Here is a 15,267-nt window from a genome sequence, read left to right on the forward strand (position 1 = left end):
GCCTTCCAAGCAGTTGACCCGGGTTCGATTCCCGGCCAACGCATGTCTTGCTTTTCACCATTGGTGTTGCATTTATTCTCTTTTAATGTTTTGTGTTAAGGCTCATGCTCTACTCTCTTCTTACAGTTTAGCAACCACAGAAAGGAGGAAAAAAAAAGACCAGGAGGCCTTCACGACCTCTCAGCATTTTCGATAAACAAACCAACCCATAAAAGTTCAACGGTTCTCCTTGGGATTGTGCTACATCACAACTTTTTTCTACAAACTATGCAAGTTTTTTCACTGTCCCCGGTTTGATTCTCCATGTGCATAGAAAGGGTTTGCTAGAAAGTTGCTCGACTGTATTTGTAGGTCACCAATCACGTTGTGGACTCCTTAAATGTTCTTCAAGTATGGGAAAACGGAGTCCACACTTAAAAAAAAAAAAAAAAAAAAAAAAAGCAATGTCATCTGTGACTGTATATGAAAATTGTGACCTGGTGTGACGTGAAACTGACGTCAAGTTTCACAGGTTTGGGGGATTAGCTCAAGTGGTAGAGCGCTCGCTTAGCATGCGAGAGGTAGCGGGATCGATGCCCGCATTCTCCAATGCTACCATTGGATTCCTTTTTCGCAGAGTTGAATGAATCATTTTTACCATCTGCCCGTGGCACCCACGGCCAAACCTAGGAGGCTTTCGACAGTGGCCAAAACAATCCTTCGATAGCTCAGCTGGTAGAGCGGAGGACTGTAGCTCTAAATTAGCAATCCTTAGGTCGCTGGTTCAATTCCGGCTCGAAGGAAGTTTTGTTTATCTTATCTCATACAGAAAGTTTTTCTCCAGTTTGCCTCGTGAATTCAAAACATAGTCAGCAAAATGGCTTTTACATGAGAGAGATGCTCAGCACCAATGCAAAAACTTCTCCAACTGTGCAACGTCTCTGGGTGGACTGCAAAAGGGTGCGACGTCCCTGGGTGGACTCGAACCACCAACCTTTCGGTTAACAGCCGAACGCGCTAACCGATTGCGCCACAGAGACCCAATGGACCACAATTTTTGCCTGCACCTTAAGCAAGGTCAGACACCGTTTCTTCAAATGATTTTCAACAATATGACTAAAGGAAACAGAAAAAAACAAAGAAATAATTGCAAAACACCAAGAATAATCTAGTTGCCAACAGATAAGAAATGGCTGATAAATTACACGACACAGACCAGAAGGCAGACAGTAATTAGACTTCGACTCTAAGCATCCAACACTACGAGCAGAGTGGCGCAGCGGAAGCGTGCTGGGCCCATAACCCAGAGGTCGATGGATCGAAACCATCCTCTGCTAAAAGGTTGTGTTTTATACTTTTCATCATTACATTGCATCCAAATGCTTCTGTCAACAGAAAGTTTAGTGTTATTGCAGAAAATGTCAAAAAAACGTACACTTCCGAAAGCGTTGGTGGTATAGTGGTGAGCATAGCTGCCTTCCAAGCAGTTGACCCGGGTTCGATTCCCGGCCAACGCATGTCTTGCTTTTCACCATTGGTGTTGCATTTATTCTCTTTTAATGTTTTGTGTTAAGGCTCATGCTCTACTCTCTTCTTACAGTTTAGCAACCACAGAAAGGAGGAAAAAAAAAGACCAGGAGGCCTTCACGACCTCTCAGCATTTTCGATAAACAAACCAACCCATAAAAGTTCAACGGTTCTCCTTGGGATTGTGCTACATCACAACTTTTTTCTACAAACTATGCAAGTTTTTTCACTGTCCCCGGTTTGATTCTCCATGTGCATAGAAAGGGTTTGCTAGAAAGTTGCTCGACTGTATTTGTAGGTCACCAATCACGTTGTGGACTCCTTAAATGTTCTTCAAGTATGGGAAAACGGAGTCCACACTTAAAAAAAAAAAAAAAAAAAAAAAAAAAAAAAGCAATGTCATCTGTGACTGTATATGAAAATTGTGACCTGGTGTGACGTGAAACTGACGTCAAGTTTCACAGGTTTGGGGGATTAGCTCAAGTGGTAGAGCGCTCGCTTAGCATGCGAGAGGTAGCGGGATCGATGCCCGCATTCTCCAATGCTACCATTGGATTCCTTTTTCGCAGAGTTGAATGAATCATTTTTACCATCTGCCCGTGGCACCCACGGCCAAACCTAGGAGGCTTTCGACAGTGGCCAAAACAATCCTTCGATAGCTCAGCTGGTAGAGCGGAGGACTGTAGCTCTAAATTAGCAATCCTTAGGTCGCTGGTTCAATTCCGGCTCGAAGGAAGTTTTGTTTATCTTATCTCATACAGAAAGTTTTTCTCCAGTTTGCCTCGTGAATTCAAAACATAGTCAGCAAAATGGCTTTTACATGAGAGAGAGATGCTCAGCACCAATGCAAAAACTTCTCCAACTGTGCAACGTCTCTGGGTGGACTGCAAAAGGGTGCGACGTCCCTGGGTGGACTCGAACCACCAACCTTTCGGTTAACAGCCAAACGCGCTAACCGATTGCGCCACAGAGACCCAATGGACCACAATTTTTGCCTGCACCTTAAGCAAGGTCAGACACCGTTTCTTCAAATGATTTTCAACAATATGACTAAAGGAAACAGAAAAAAACAAAGAAATAATTGCAAAACACCAAGAATAATCTAGTTGCCAACAGATAAGAAATGGCTGATAAATTACACGACACAGACCAGAAGGCAGACAGTAATTAGACTTCGACTCTAAGCATCCAACACTACGAGCAGAGTGGCGCAGCGGAAGCGTGCTGGGCCCATAACCCAGAGGTCGATGGATCGAAACCATCCTCTGCTAAAAGGTTGTGTTTTATACTTTTCATCATTACATTGCATCCAAATGCTTCTGTCAACAGAAAGTTTAGTGTTATTGCAGAAAATGTCAAAAAAACGTACACTTCCGAAAGCGTTGGTGGTATAGTGGTGAGCATAGCTGCCTTCCAAGCAGTTGACCCGGGTTCGATTCCCGGCCAACGCATGTCTTGCTTTTCACCATTGGTGTTGCATTTATTCTCTTTTAATGTTTTGTGTTAAGGCTCATGCTCTACTCTCTTCTTACAGTTTAGCAACCACAGAAAGGAGGAAAAAAAAAGACCAGGAGGCCTTCACGACCTCTCAGCATTTTCGATAAACAAACCAACCCATAAAAGTTCAACGGTTCTCCTTGGGATTGTGCTACATCACAACTTTTTTCTACAAACTATGCAAGTTTTTTCACTGTCCCCGGTTTGATTCTCCATGTGCATAGAAAGGGTTTGCTAGAAAGTTGCTCGACTGTATTTGTAGGTCACCAATCACGTTGTGGACTCCTTAAATGTTCTTCAAGTATGGGAAAACGGAGTCCACACTTAAAAAAAAAAAAAAAAAAAAAAAAAAAAAAAGCAATGTCATCTGTGACTGTATATGAAAATTGTGACCTGGTGTGACGTGAAACTGACGTCAAGTTTCACAGGTTTGGGGGATTAGCTCAAGTGGTAGAGCGCTCGCTTAGCATGCGAGAGGTAGCGGGATCGATGCCCGCATTCTCCAATGCTACCATTGGATTCCTTTTTCGCAGAGTTGAATGAATCATTTTTACCATCTGCCCGTGGCACCCACGGCCAAACCTAGGAGGCTTTCGACAGTGGCCAAAACAATCCTTCGATAGCTCAGCTGGTAGAGCGGAGGACTGTAGCTCTAAATTAGCAATCCTTAGGTCGCTGGTTCAATTCCGGCTCGAAGGAAGTTTTGTTTATCTTATCTCATACAGAAAGTTTTTCTCCAGTTTGCCTCGTGAATTCAAAACATAGTCAGCAAAATGGCTTTTACATGAGAGAGAGATGCTCAGCACCAATGCAAAAACTTCTCCAACTGTGCAACGTCTCTGGGTGGACTGCAAAAGGGTGCGACGTCCCTGGGTGGACTCGAACCACCAACCTTTCGGTTAACAGCCAAACGCGCTAACCGATTGCGCCACAGAGACCCAATGGACCACAATTTTTGCCTGCACCTTAAGCAAGGTCAGACACCGTTTCTTCAAATGATTTTCAACAATATGACTAAAGGAAACAGAAAAAAACAAAGAAATAATTGCAAAACACCAAGAATAATCTAGTTGCCAACAGATAAGAAATGGCTGATAAATTACACGACACAGACCAGAAGGCAGACAGTAATTAGACTTCGACTCTAAGCATCCAACACTACGAGCAGAGTGGCGCAGCGGAAGCGTGCTGGGCCCATAACCCAGAGGTCGATGGATCGAAACCATCCTCTGCTAAAAGGTTGTGTTTTATACTTTTCATCATTACATTGCATCCAAATGCTTCTGTCAACAGAAAGTTTAGTGTTATTGCAGAAAATGTCAAAAAAACGTACACTTCCGAAAGCGTTGGTGGTATAGTGGTGAGCATAGCTGCCTTCCAAGCAGTTGACCCGGGTTCGATTCCCGGCCAACGCATGTCTTGCTTTTCACCATTGGTGTTGCATTTATTCTCTTTTAATGTTTTGTGTTAAGGCTCATGCTCTACTCTCTTCTTACAGTTTAGCAACCACAGAAAGGAGGAAAAAAAAAGACCAGGAGGCCTTCACGACCTCTCAGCATTTTCGATAAACAAACCAACCCATAAAAGTTCAACGGTTCTCCTTGGGATTGTGCTACATCACAACTTTTTTCTACAAACTATGCAAGTTTTTTCACTGTCCCCGGTTTGATTCTCCATGTGCATAGAAAGGGTTTGCTAGAAAGTTGCTCGACTGTATTTGTAGGTCACCAATCACGTTGTGGACTCCTTAAATGTTCTTCAAGTATGGGAAAACGGAGTCCACACTTAAAAAAAAAAAAAAAAAAAAAAAAAAAAAAAGCAATGTCATCTGTGACTGTATATGAAAATTGTGACCTGGTGTGACGTGAAACTGACGTCAAGTTTCACAGGTTTGGGGGATTAGCTCAAGTGGTAGAGCGCTCGCTTAGCATGCGAGAGGTAGCGGGATCGATGCCCGCATTCTCCAATGCTACCATTGGATTCCTTTTTCGCAGAGTTGAATGAATCATTTTTACCATCTGCCCGTGGCACCCACGGCCAAACCTAGGAGGCTTTCGACAGTGGCCAAAACAATCCTTCGATAGCTCAGCTGGTAGAGCGGAGGACTGTAGCTCTAAATTAGCAATCCTTAGGTCGCTGGTTCAATTCCGGCTCGAAGGAAGTTTTGTTTATCTTATCTCATACAGAAAGTTTTTCTCCAGTTTGCCTCGTGAATTCAAAACATAGTCAGCAAAATGGCTTTTACATGAGAGAGAGATGCTCAGCACCAATGCAAAAACTTCTCCAACTGTGCAACGTCTCTGGGTGGACTGCAAAAGGGTGCGACGTCCCTGGGTGGACTCGAACCACCAACCTTTCGGTTAACAGCCAAACGCGCTAACCGATTGCGCCACAGAGACCCAATGGACCACAATTTTTGCCTGCACCTTAAGCAAGGTCAGACACCGTTTCTTCAAATGATTTTCAACAATATGACTAAAGGAAACAGAAAAAAACAAAGAAATAATTGCAAAACACCAAGAATAATCTAGTTGCCAACAGATAAGAAATGGCTGATAAATTACACGACACAGACCAGAAGGCAGACAGTAATTAGACTTCGACTCTAAGCATCCAACACTACGAGCAGAGTGGCGCAGCGGAAGCGTGCTGGGCCCATAACCCAGAGGTCGATGGATCGAAACCATCCTCTGCTAAAAGGTTGTGTTTTATACTTTTCATCATTACATTGCATCCAAATGCTTCTGTCAACAGAAAGTTTAGTGTTATTGCAGAAAATGTCAAAAAAACGTACACTTCCGAAAGCGTTGGTGGTATAGTGGTGAGCATAGCTGCCTTCCAAGCAGTTGACCCGGGTTCGATTCCCGGCCAACGCATGTCTTGCTTTTCACCATTGGTGTTGCATTTATTCTCTTTTAATGTTTTGTGTTAAGGCTCATGCTCTACTCTCTTCTTACAGTTTAGCAACCACAGAAAGGAGGAAAAAAAAAGACCAGGAGGCCTTCACGACCTCTCAGCATTTTCGATAAACAAACCAACCCATAAAAGTTCAACGGTTCTCCTTGGGATTGTGCTACATCACAACTTTTTTCTACAAACTATGCAAGTTTTTTCACTGTCCCCGGTTTGATTCTCCATGTGCATAGAAAGGGTTTGCTAGAAAGTTGCTCGACTGTATTTGTAGGTCACCAATCACGTTGTGGACTCCTTAAATGTTCTTCAAGTATGGGAAAACGGAGTCCACACTTAAAAAAAAAAAAAAAAAAAAAAAAAAAAAAAGCAATGTCATCTGTGACTGTATATGAAAATTGTGACCTGGTGTGACGTGAAACTGACGTCAAGTTTCACAGGTTTGGGGGATTAGCTCAAGTGGTAGAGCGCTCGCTTAGCATGCGAGAGGTAGCGGGATCGATGCCCGCATTCTCCAATGCTACCATTGGATTCCTTTTTCGCAGAGTTGAATGAATCATTTTTACCATCTGCCCGTGGCACCCACGGCCAAACCTAGGAGGCTTTCGACAGTGGCCAAAACAATCCTTCGATAGCTCAGCTGGTAGAGCGGAGGACTGTAGCTCTAAATTAGCAATCCTTAGGTCGCTGGTTCAATTCCGGCTCGAAGGAAGTTTTGTTTATCTTATCTCATACAGAAAGTTTTTCTCCAGTTTGCCTCGTGAATTCAAAACATAGTCAGCAAAATGGCTTTTACATGAGAGAGAGATGCTCAGCACCAATGCAAAAACTTCTCCAACTGTGCAACGTCTCTGGGTGGACTGCAAAAGGGTGCGACGTCCCTGGGTGGACTCGAACCACCAACCTTTCGGTTAACAGCCAAACGCGCTAACCGATTGCGCCACAGAGACCCAATGGACCACAATTTTTGCCTGCACCTTAAGCAAGGTCAGACACCGTTTCTTCAAATGATTTTCAACAATATGACTAAAGGAAACAGAAAAAAACAAAGAAATAATTGCAAAACACCAAGAATAATCTAGTTGCCAACAGATAAGAAATGGCTGATAAATTACACGACACAGACCAGAAGGCAGACAGTAATTAGACTTCGACTCTAAGCATCCAACACTACGAGCAGAGTGGCGCAGCGGAAGCGTGCTGGGCCCATAACCCAGAGGTCGATGGATCGAAACCATCCTCTGCTAAAAGGTTGTGTTTTATACTTTTCATCATTACATTGCATCCAAATGCTTCTGTCAACAGAAAGTTTAGTGTTATTGCAGAAAATGTCAAAAAAACGTACACTTCCGAAAGCGTTGGTGGTATAGTGGTGAGCATAGCTGCCTTCCAAGCAGTTGACCCGGGTTCGATTCCCGGCCAACGCATGTCTTGCTTTTCACCATTGGTGTTGCATTTATTCTCTTTTAATGTTTTGTGTTAAGGCTCATGCTCTACTCTCTTCTTACAGTTTAGCAACCACAGAAAGGAGGAAAAAAAAAGACCAGGAGGCCTTCACGACCTCTCAGCATTTTCGATAAACAAACCAACCCATAAAAGTTCAACGGTTCTCCTTGGGATTGTGCTACATCACAACTTTTTTCTACAAACTATGCAAGTTTTTTCACTGTCCCCGGTTTGATTCTCCATGTGCATAGAAAGGGTTTGCTAGAAAGTTGCTCGACTGTATTTGTAGGTCACCAATCACGTTGTGGACTCCTTAAATGTTCTTCAAGTATGGGAAAACGGAGTCCACACTTAAAAAAAAAAAAAAAAAAAAAAAAAAAAAAAGCAATGTCATCTGTGACTGTATATGAAAATTGTGACCTGGTGTGACGTGAAACTGACGTCAAGTTTCACAGGTTTGGGGGATTAGCTCAAGTGGTAGAGCGCTCGCTTAGCATGCGAGAGGTAGCGGGATCGATGCCCGCATTCTCCAATGCTACCATTGGATTCCTTTTTCGCAGAGTTGAATGAATCATTTTTACCATCTGCCCGTGGCACCCACGGCCAAACCTAGGAGGCTTTCGACAGTGGCCAAAACAATCCTTCGATAGCTCAGCTGGTAGAGCGGAGGACTGTAGCTCTAAATTAGCAATCCTTAGGTCGCTGGTTCAATTCCGGCTCGAAGGAAGTTTTGTTTATCTTATCTCATACAGAAAGTTTTTCTCCAGTTTGCCTCGTGAATTCAAAACATAGTCAGCAAAATGGCTTTTACATGAGAGAGAGATGCTCAGCACCAATGCAAAAACTTCTCCAACTGTGCAACGTCTCTGGGTGGACTGCAAAAGGGTGCGACGTCCCTGGGTGGACTCGAACCACCAACCTTTCGGTTAACAGCCAAACGCGCTAACCGATTGCGCCACAGAGACCCAATGGACCACAATTTTTGCCTGCACCTTAAGCAAGGTCAGACACCGTTTCTTCAAATGATTTTCAACAATATGACTAAAGGAAACAGAAAAAAACAAAGAAATAATTGCAAAACACCAAGAATAATCTAGTTGCCAACAGATAAGAAATGGCTGATAAATTACACGACACAGACCAGAAGGCAGACAGTAATTAGACTTCGACTCTAAGCATCCAACACTACGAGCAGAGTGGCGCAGCGGAAGCGTGCTGGGCCCATAACCCAGAGGTCGATGGATCGAAACCATCCTCTGCTAAAAGGTTGTGTTTTATACTTTTCATCATTACATTGCATCCAAATGCTTCTGTCAACAGAAAGTTTAGTGTTATTGCAGAAAATGTCAAAAAAACGTACACTTCCGAAAGCGTTGGTGGTATAGTGGTGAGCATAGCTGCCTTCCAAGCAGTTGACCCGGGTTCGATTCCCGGCCAACGCATGTCTTGCTTTTCACCATTGGTGTTGCATTTATTCTCTTTTAATGTTTTGTGTTAAGGCTCATGCTCTACTCTCTTCTTACAGTTTAGCAACCACAGAAAGGAGGAAAAAAAAAGACCAGGAGGCCTTCACGACCTCTCAGCATTTTCGATAAACAAACCAACCCATAAAAGTTCAACGGTTCTCCTTGGGATTGTGCTACATCACAACTTTTTTCTACAAACTATGCAAGTTTTTTCACTGTCCCCGGTTTGATTCTCCATGTGCATAGAAAGGGTTTGCTAGAAAGTTGCTCGACTGTATTTGTAGGTCACCAATCACGTTGTGGACTCCTTAAATGTTCTTCAAGTATGGGAAAACGGAGTCCACACTTAAAAAAAAAAAAAAAAAAAAAAAAAAAAAAGCAATGTCATCTGTGACTGTATATGAAAATTGTGACCTGGTGTGACGTGAAACTGACGTCAAGTTTCACAGGTTTGGGGGATTAGCTCAAGTGGTAGAGCGCTCGCTTAGCATGCGAGAGGTAGCGGGATCGATGCCCGCATTCTCCAATGCTACCATTGGATTCCTTTTTCGCAGAGTTGAATGAATCATTTTTACCATCTGCCCGTGGCACCCACGGCCAAACCTAGGAGGCTTTCGACAGTGGCCAAAACAATCCTTCGATAGCTCAGCTGGTAGAGCGGAGGACTGTAGCTCTAAATTAGCAATCCTTAGGTCGCTGGTTCAATTCCGGCTCGAAGGAAGTTTTGTTTATCTTATCTCATACAGAAAGTTTTTCTCCAGTTTGCCTCGTGAATTCAAAACATAGTCAGCAAAATGGCTTTTACATGAGAGAGAGATGCTCAGCACCAATGCAAAAACTTCTCCAACTGTGCAACGTCTCTGGGTGGACTGCAAAAGGGTGCGACGTCCCTGGGTGGACTCGAACCACCAACCTTTCGGTTAACAGCCAAACGCGCTAACCGATTGCGCCACAGAGACCCAATGGACCACAATTTTTGCCTGCACCTTAAGCAAGGTCAGACACCGTTTCTTCAAATGATTTTCAACAATATGACTAAAGGAAACAGAAAAAAACAAAGAAATAATTGCAAAACACCAAGAATAATCTAGTTGCCAACAGATAAGAAATGGCTGATAAATTACACGACACAGACCAGAAGGCAGACAGTAATTAGACTTCGACTCTAAGCATCCAACACTACGAGCAGAGTGGCGCAGCGGAAGCGTGCTGGGCCCATAACCCAGAGGTCGATGGATCGAAACCATCCTCTGCTAAAAGGTTGTGTTTTATACTTTTCATCATTACATTGCATCCAAATGCTTCTGTCAACAGAAAGTTTAGTGTTATTGCAGAAAATGTCAAAAAAACGTACACTTCCGAAAGCGTTGGTGGTATAGTGGTGAGCATAGCTGCCTTCCAAGCAGTTGACCCGGGTTCGATTCCCGGCCAACGCATGTCTTGCTTTTCACCATTGGTGTTGCATTTATTCTCTTTTAATGTTTTGTGTTAAGGCTCATGCTCTACTCTCTTCTTACAGTTTAGCAACCACAGAAAGGAGGAAAAAAAAAGACCAGGAGGCCTTCACGACCTCTCAGCATTTTCGATAAACAAACCAACCCATAAAAGTTCAACGGTTCTCCTTGGGATTGTGCTACATCACAACTTTTTTCTACAAACTATGCAAGTTTTTTCACTGTCCCCGGTTTGATTCTCCATGTGCATAGAAAGGGTTTGCTAGAAAGTTGCTCGACTGTATTTGTAGGTCACCAATCACGTTGTGGACTCCTTAAATGTTCTTCAAGTATGGGAAAACGGAGTCCACACTTAAAAAAAAAAAAAAAAAAAAAAAAAAAAAAAGCAATGTCATCTGTGACTGTATATGAAAATTGTGACCTGGTGTGACGTGAAACTGACGTCAAGTTTCACAGGTTTGGGGGATTAGCTCAAGTGGTAGAGCGCTCGCTTAGCATGCGAGAGGTAGCGGGATCGATGCCCGCATTCTCCAATGCTACCATTGGATTCCTTTTTCGCAGAGTTGAATGAATCATTTTTACCATCTGCCCGTGGCACCCACGGCCAAACCTAGGAGGCTTTCGACAGTGGCCAAAACAATCCTTCGATAGCTCAGCTGGTAGAGCGGAGGACTGTAGCTCTAAATTAGCAATCCTTAGGTCGCTGGTTCAATTCCGGCTCGAAGGAAGTTTTGTTTATCTTATCTCATACAGAAAGTTTTTCTCCAGTTTGCCTCGTGAATTCAAAACATAGTCAGCAAAATGGCTTTTACATGAGAGAGAGATGCTCAGCACCAATGCAAAAACTTCTCCAACTGTGCAACGTCTCTGGGTGGACTGCAAAAGGGTGCGACGTCCCTGGGTGGACTCGAACCACCAACCTTTCGGTTAACAGCCAAACGCGCTAACCGATTGCGCCACAGAGACCCAATGGACCACAATTTTTGCCTGCACCTTAAGCAAGGTCAGACACCGTTTCTTCAAATGATTTTCAACAATATGACTAAAGGAAACAGAAAAAAACAAAGAAATAATTGCAAAACACCAAGAATAATCTAGTTGCCAACAGATAAGAAATGGCTGATAAATTACACGACACAGACCAGAAGGCAGACAGTAATTAGACTTCGACTCTAAGCATCCAACACTACGAGCAGAGTGGCGCAGCGGAAGCGTGCTGGGCCCATAACCCAGAGGTCGATGGATCGAAACCATCCTCTGCTAAAAGGTTGTGTTTTATACTTTTCATCATTACATTGCATCCAAATGCTTCTGTCAACAGAAAGTTTAGTGTTATTGCAGAAAATGTCAAAAAAACGTACACTTCCGAAAGCGTTGGTGGTATAGTGGTGAGCATAGCTGCCTTCCAAGCAGTTGACCCGGGTTCGATTCCCGGCCAACGCATGTCTTGCTTTTCACCATTGGTGTTGCATTTATTCTCTTTTAATGTTTTGTGTTAAGGCTCATGCTCTACTCTCTTCTTACAGTTTAGCAACCACAGAAAGGAGGAAAAAAAAAGACCAGGAGGCCTTCACGACCTCTCAGCATTTTCGATAAACAAACCAACCCATAAAAGTTCAACGGTTCTCCTTGGGATTGTGCTACATCACAACTTTTTTCTACAAACTATGCAAGTTTTTTCACTGTCCCCGGTTTGATTCTCCATGTGCATAGAAAGGGTTTGCTAGAAAGTTGCTCGACTGTATTTGTAGGTCACCAATCACGTTGTGGACTCCTTAAATGTTCTTCAAGTATGGGAAAACGGAGTCCACACTTAAAAAAAAAAAAAAAAAAAAAAAAAAAAAAAGCAATGTCATCTGTGACTGTATATGAAAATTGTGACCTGGTGTGACGTGAAACTGACGTCAAGTTTCACAGGTTTGGGGGATTAGCTCAAGTGGTAGAGCGCTCGCTTAGCATGCGAGAGGTAGCGGGATCGATGCCCGCATTCTCCAATGCTACCATTGGATTCCTTTTTCGCAGAGTTGAATGAATCATTTTTACCATCTGCCCGTGGCACCCACGGCCAAACCTAGGAGGCTTTCGACAGTGGCCAAAACAATCCTTCGATAGCTCAGCTGGTAGAGCGGAGGACTGTAGCTCTAAATTAGCAATCCTTAGGTCGCTGGTTCAATTCCGGCTCGAAGGAAGTTTTGTTTATCTTATCTCATACAGAAAGTTTTTCTCCAGTTTGCCTCGTGAATTCAAAACATAGTCAGCAAAATGGCTTTTACATGAGAGAGATGCTCAGCACCAATGCAAAAACTTCTCCAACTGTGCAACGTCTCTGGGTGGACTGCAAAAGGGTGCGACGTCCCTGGGTGGACTCGAACCACCAACCTTTCGGTTAACAGCCGAACGCGCTAACCGATTGCGCCACAGAGACCCAATGGACCACAATTTTTGCCTGCACCTTAAGCAAGGTCAGACACCGTTTCTTCAAATGATTTTCAACAATATGACTAAAGGAAACAGAAAAAAACAAAGAAATAATTGCAAAACACCAAGAATAATCTAGTTGCCAACAGATAAGAAATGGCTGATAAATTACACGACACAGACCAGAAGGCAGACAGTAATTAGACTTCGACTCTAAGCATCCAACACTACGAGCAGAGTGGCGCAGCGGAAGCGTGCTGGGCCCATAACCCAGAGGTCGATGGATCGAAACCATCCTCTGCTAAAAGGTTGTGTTTTATACTTTTCATCATTACATTGCATCCAAATGCTTCTGTCAACAGAAAGTTTAGTGTTATTGCAGAAAATGTCAAAAAAACGTACACTTCCGAAAGCGTTGGTGGTATAGTGGTGAGCATAGCTGCCTTCCAAGCAGTTGACCCGGGTTCGATTCCCGGCCAACGCATGTCTTGCTTTTCACCATTGGTGTTGCATTTATTCTCTTTTAATGTTTTGTGTTAAGGCTCATGCTCTACTCTCTTCTTACAGTTTAGCAACCACAGAAAGGAGGAAAAAAAAAGACCAGGAGGCCTTCACGACCTCTCAGCATTTTCGATAAACAAACCAACCCATAAAAGTTCAACGGTTCTCCTTGGGATTGTGCTACATCACAACTTTTTTCTACAAACTATGCAAGTTTTTTCACTGTCCCCGGTTTGATTCTCCATGTGCATAGAAAGGGTTTGCTAGAAAGTTGCTCGACTGTATTTGTAGGTCACCAATCACGTTGTGGACTCCTTAAATGTTCTTCAAGTATGGGAAAACGGAGTCCACACTTAAAAAAAAAAAAAAAAAAAAAAGCAATGTCATCTGTGACTGTATATGAAAATTGTGACCTGGTGTGACGTGAAACTGACGTCAAGTTTCACAGGTTTGGGGGATTAGCTCAAGTGGTAGAGCGCTCGCTTAGCATGCGAGAGGTAGCGGGATCGATGCCCGCATTCTCCAATGCTACCATTGGATTCCTTTTTCGCAGAGTTGAATGAATCATTTTTACCATCTGCCCGTGGCACCCACGGCCAAACCTAGGAGGCTTTCGACAGTGGCCAAAACAATCCTTCGATAGCTCAGCTGGTAGAGCGGAGGACTGTAGCTCTAAATTAGCAATCCTTAGGTCGCTGGTTCAATTCCGGCTCGAAGGAAGTTTTGTTTATCTTATCTCATACAGAAAGTTTTTCTCCAGTTTGCCTCGTGAATTCAAAACATAGTCAGCAAAATGGCTTTTACATGAGAGAGATGCTCAGCACCAATGCAAAAACTTCTCCAACTGTGCAACGTCTCTGGGTGGACTGCAAAAGGGTGCGACGTCCCTGGGTGGACTCGAACCACCAACCTTTCGGTTAACAGCCGAACGCGCTAACCGATTGCGCCACAGAGACCCAATGGACCACAATTTTTGCCTGCACCTTAAGCAAGGTCAGACACCGTTTCTTCAAATGATTTTCAACAATATGACTAAAGGAAACAGAAAAAAACAAAGAAATAATTGCAAAACACCAAGAATAATCTAGTTGCCAACAGATAAGAAATGGCTGATAAATTACACGACACAGACCAGAAGGCAGACAGTAATTAGACTTCGACTCTAAGCATCCAACACTACGAGCAGAGTGGCGCAGCGGAAGCGTGCTGGGCCCATAACCCAGAGGTCGATGGATCGAAACCATCCTCTGCTAAAAGGTTGTGTTTTATACTTTTCATCATTACATTGCATCCAAATGCTTCTGTCAACAGAAAGTTTAGTGTTATTGCAGAAAATGTCAAAAAAACGTACACTTCCGAAAGCGTTGGTGGTATAGTGGTGAGCATAGCTGCCTTCCAAGCAGTTGACCCGGGTTCGATTCCCGGCCAACGCATGTCTTGCTTTTCACCATTGGTGTTGCATTTATTCTCTTTTAATGTTTTGTGTTAAGGCTCATGCTCTACTCTCTTCTTACAGTTTAGCAACCACAGAAAGGAGGAAAAAAAAAGACCAGGAGGCCTTCACGACCTCTCAGCATTTTCGATAAACAAACCAACCCATAAAAGTTCAACGGTTCTCCTTGGGATTGTGCTACATCACAACTTTTTTCTACAAACTATGCAAGTTTTTTCACTGTCCCCGGTTTGATTCTCCATGTGCATAGAAAGGGTTTGCTAGAAAGTTGCTCGACTGTATTTGTAGGTCACCAATCACGTTGTGGACTCCTTAAATGTTCTTCAAAGTATGGGAAAACGGAGTCCACACTTAAAAAAAAAAAAAAAAAAAAAGCAATGTCATCTGTGACTGTATATGAAAATTGTGACCTGGTGTGACGTGAAACTGACGTCAAGTTTCACAGGTTTGGGGGATTAGCTCAAGTGGTAGAGCGCTCGCTTAGCATGCGAGAGGTAGCGGGATCGATGCCCGCATTCTCCAATGCTACCATTGGATTCCTTTTTCGCAGAGTTGAATGAATCATTTTTACCATCTGCCCGTGGCACCCACGGCCAAACCTAGGAGGCTTTCGACA

The 15,267-nt window shown here is 43.4% G+C and overlaps 3 non-coding genes across 3 annotated transcripts; all 3 read right to left on the reverse strand.

Moving 5' to 3' along the window:
* Positions 1-945: 945 nt before the first annotated feature.
* Positions 946-1,019, reverse strand: TRNAN-GUU (transfer RNA asparagine (anticodon GUU)). Its single transcript has one exon. It is a non-coding gene; the product is annotated as a tRNA-Asn (tRNA).
* An 11,611-nt stretch (positions 1,020-12,630) lies between these two features.
* Positions 12,631-12,704, reverse strand: TRNAN-GUU (transfer RNA asparagine (anticodon GUU)). Its single transcript has one exon. It is a non-coding gene; the product is annotated as a tRNA-Asn (tRNA).
* A 1,376-nt stretch (positions 12,705-14,080) lies between these two features.
* Positions 14,081-14,154, reverse strand: TRNAN-GUU (transfer RNA asparagine (anticodon GUU)). The gene has a single exon. It is a non-coding gene; the product is annotated as a tRNA-Asn (tRNA).
* Positions 14,155-15,267: the final 1,113 nt, after the last annotated feature.

This window comes from Ranitomeya variabilis, chromosome 2, assembly GCF_051348905.1.
Source record: "Ranitomeya variabilis isolate aRanVar5 chromosome 2, aRanVar5.hap1, whole genome shotgun sequence".
Classification (NCBI taxonomy): Eukaryota; Metazoa; Chordata; class Amphibia; order Anura; family Dendrobatidae; genus Ranitomeya; species Ranitomeya variabilis.